This window comes from Ziziphus jujuba, chromosome 7, assembly GCF_031755915.1.
Source record: "Ziziphus jujuba cultivar Dongzao chromosome 7, ASM3175591v1".
NCBI lineage: Eukaryota > Viridiplantae > Streptophyta > Magnoliopsida > Rosales > Rhamnaceae > Ziziphus > Ziziphus jujuba.
In genome coordinates this window covers 19,920,001-19,924,566 of record NC_083385.1, presented here as the reverse complement: position 1 = coordinate 19,924,566, position 4,566 = coordinate 19,920,001, and positions in this window count along the sequence as shown.

The following is a 4,566-nucleotide window of genomic DNA, read 5'->3' as shown; positions in this document are numbered from 1 at the left end:
CCGAGATCAGATGTCCGATATAGTTGATAGCCGAAGTGGAATGTTGTCCGAGGTATAAATGTGTTGTTGATGTCCAAAGGAACTGGTGTTGTCCGAGACATGGATGACACCAGTGTTGTCCGAGACATGGATGGACTGATGTTGTCCGAGGTAAAAATGCTCCCCGAGGTGTGGATGTGCTCTCACTCATGGTCATCTCACCTTCCTCACTCTCGGCTTTTGCACCAAATTTCTCACTCTTGGTTTTATTAAAATCTCCCCACACAACCTGAGTATTAGAAGACTTACCTTGGACAGCAAGCTCGCCTTTTCCCTCTTGACTGGATGGTAGTCCACTTGGACTTTCATTTGGGAAGACATCTCCAAATTCCTTCAAAAGAGAAATCATTGAACTTGGCAATTCAAGTTCTTCAAACAAACAATCATTGATCATTAAAATAATTTTTTTTATAAATCATGACCAACAAGGGTTTTGTACATTCAATAGCCTTATTAATATTCCTAAAACTCAAATAAAAATTCTGGTTTTTCCTCTCTTTTCTTTCTTTTCTTTTTCTTTCCTCGGTTTGGCTCTCATTGGCAGAAATTTTCAAATTTTTTGTGCTCTCGGGTTTGCTCTCTTTTCTCACCCCTCTCTCAGCTTTTTCTTGGTTCTTCGACTCAATTTGGGTTTTAGAAAGCTTACCTTGATCAGCAACCTCAATCTCACCTTCTTGAAAGGATGGTGAAGTCGTTGGTGCCATACTTGCTTTTTTTTTAAGCTTTTCGGCTTCTCTCCTTTGTTGCATTTGTAATTGGTCTTTGTAAATCTCTTTAGGAGATAATGGTTCAAGCTTGATCTTCTCCCCTTTAAACCTGAAAACAATACTATTTTCTCGACCAAAATGAGTAGCATCTTTATCAAATTGCCATGGTCTACCTAATAGTATATGTCCAGCAATCATGGGTACAATATCACATAAAACTTCATCCTCATATCTACCTATATTAAATTTTACTTTGGTTTGTTTGTTTACTTTCATCTCACCACTATCATTAAGCCATTGTAATCTATATGGTTCAGGATGTTTTATTATTTTTAAGCCCAATTTATCAACTATAAGGTTACTTATTACATTAGTACAACTTCTACTATCAATAATCATACTACAAATCCTACCTTGAATTTCACATCGGGTGTGGAAGATGTTCTCTCTTTGAATTTCATCCTCATCTTTGTATGCAGCAAGTACTCTCCTAGAAAGCAAGTTTAATTCAGCATTGGATGCTTGCAAGGTTTCGGGTTCATCCTCTAAGTCCTCCTCCTCTTGCTTGGCTTCATCCTCACTTTCTTCACTTTCCGATTCTAGCTCGTCATTGCCCTTCAACACCATGATTCTTCTATTCGGGCATTGGCTAGCAATGTGTCCTCCTCCCTGGCACTTAAAACACACAACATCATGAGTTCTAGAAGGTTTAGGATCTAATTTTACCTCATTCTTTGGTGCTTGGATAGATTTGGTTCTAGTCTCCTTCCTTAGCCAGTTTGAACTTTCTTCCTTGACTTTCGGCTTTAGCTTGCTTTCATAGATGGGATTGTTCATACAGCCACTTGAATTGGACCTTCCACTGTTGGAAACACCTCCAAACCATGATCTTATGCCCCTCCTCTTGAATTGATGCTCTAATTTAATAGCCACATGCAACATCTCCTCCAATTCCAATTCCATATATTGTTGCAATTCTAGTTGATTGGCTATTTCACGATTCAAACCACCAAGAAACCTTGCTATGGTTACTTCCCTATCTTCATTCAAGTTCAATCTCATCATAAGCATCTCCATCTCCTTGTAATAATCCTCCACGGATCCGTGTCCTTGAGATAAAGATTGAAGTCTTTGATGCAGCAACCTATGATAGTGTGATGGTACGAATCGCTTCTGCATGGCTCCTTTCATTTGCCGCCATGTAGTAATCAAGTCATCACCAATTCTCCTTCGGGTGTTTTGCTCATTGGTCCACCATTGGAGTGCATAATGGCCAAACTCCATTGCTGCCAATTTCACCTTCTTAGCCTCTGAATAATTATGGCGGTCAAATATCATCTCCATCTTTTCTTCCCACTCCAAATATGCCTCGGGATCACTTTTTCCCATGAATGGTGGGATGTTGATCTTGATATTTCCCAAATCATCATCTGTATCTTCCCTCCTATATCTTCCACAACCAGCTCTATCTTGGACAGCAAAAGTTTCATCCATACCTTCTTCAAAGTCTCCACCGAATGGCTCCTCATCAAATTCCTCTCTCAGTCTCTCGCGACCTCCTCGTCCTCGGCTTCGCCCTCCATGGAATTCTTGCCTATTTCTTGTATTCGGCATTCCTTGTAAGGCTTCTAGCCTTCCCATTCTTTGATTCATATGCTCAACTTGAGCACTAACCAACTGTATTGACTCCAAAACAGCTTTCATGTCCACTTGATCTCCACTCCGGATAGCTCGGGCATCGCCATGGAATGCTACGGACTCCTCCTCATTGATCCTCAAGGGTGGCTCTTCTCTCCTCATTCTTGATTCTGTCATGTTAGTATAATAATGCAATAGAAATAAAATAGGACCTTACAGTTTCACTCCCTTACGTGTTTCACTCAAATGAGGACTCGACACTCGTGTTTGCACACTTGTTTTCGGCTTTTACCCTCTTTTAAGCTTACACACTCTTGCCTTTTTTCGCTCAATGGATTATCTCAAAGTTCTAATTAAAACACCCACAAAATAGCAATTAGAACACTAGTATGTTTTAATTAAACTTATCAATAAAACAGAAAGCAAAAGGTAGGCAATACCGAAAGAATCCAACAAATCCTAATTTTTCGGCTTTCTAGACAAGAAAACACATAAAATAATGGGAAAATGGGAAAACGTTGGAATTTTTGAAAACTGCACCAGATGGTAGTAGATTATGAGTTCAAGAATAAAATTCCAGAAAAAGAAATTCAAATACGAACAAGAATCAAAGAGAACAAAAATATAGAATAGTTGTTGGTTGTTGTTCTTTGTAATTCAAGTTTTTATGTATCAATTCCTTTAGCAATTTTAATCCAATTTTCTTTTTTTTTTTCTCTGCAACAATAATAATCTCCAACAACTCCAAATATTGAAAAGATGACCAACAAATCAGCAGCTACAAGAAATTCCCAGCAGCAAACTTCAACACCAAATTTAAACCAATCGATTTTTTTTTTTTTTTAAAATTCGGGTTTCTTCTTCTTTTTTTTTTTTTTTAAATACTCACTGAATATCAACACAACTGCAGTAGCAAGAAGAAACAACAAACTTGCAATTCCAACTCCTAATAATCACCAAACCCGTGACAAGAACAAAGTGCAGTTTTTTTTTTTTTTTTTTTTAAGTTGTTGCCGCAAGTCACCTTCTGTTTTTTTTTTTTTTTTTTTTGTTTAAATGTATGAATGCAAATATTTAAGACTAAAACAGCAAAGAAAAAAAATCCACAAAAACAAAAATTACCAAGAACAAATATGAAAAATCAACCAACAAACAAGGAAACAAAGATATGGTAAAACAAGGAAACCTAATTCAACTAGGAATGAGTTTTTTTTTTTTTTTTTTTTAAAGAGATGCTGAATGTGTATGGGATAGATGCAACCTTAACCTAATGCTAAAATTGTAGAATAACACAAAAACAAATAAAAAAAATAAAGATAGATCAAACCTGAACAAAATTTAGCTCTAATACCAAATGATACGAACCTAGGACGACCTGCTCCTAAACCCGTATTATATTAGCCCGGATCTCAATTAAGTTCAAGTTCTAATGGAATGAACCTCAACCCCTAACCAACCTGTGGTTAGAAACCTTGGTATAATGTAGACGCCACAATAGGGGATGGAAAACATATTGATAAGTCAAGCTAAAACAACCAATTCTCTAATGGTGTTTTAGGTGTTCTCAAAGAACAAAGAGATAATTAATCTCACAAGTATTTTCTCAATCAAATCAAAATTTTTTTATTCTTATTGAAAAATAAGCCTTTAAATAGGTTTTGAAAGAAACAAAATAAACCCTAAAAACCCTAGGAAAAACCGGTCATACACATAAAGAAACCTAGTTGGCCGCAACTATACTTCCTTTCTTAATATAAGTCTAATTAATTAATTCCTTTATATTAAATTAGGAATTAATTAATTTACAATAAAATAAAATAATTGCAAAAGTATATACATCTAAAACATAATCCTAACCTACAAAATAATTAAAAAGAAAAAGAAGTTGCGCCCATCAAATTTTATATAGCTTTTTTTTTTTTTTTTTTTTGGCTGAAAACAAATTTTATATAGCTTTCTAAGGACAACAAGTAACTTTGAAGTTAATACTGATTGCCCATCTGGGTATCTTCCTCTTTGGATCTTCCCATACTACTTTTGTTATTCAGAATATATATGTGATATCACAAAGAAATGAAAAAACAAAACCAAAAAAAATAAATAAATAAATAAAAGATAAAGTTATGCCACGCTTTATTTTGTTTTGGACATGGGGAATATTGAAACCTCTTTAAGAAACTTT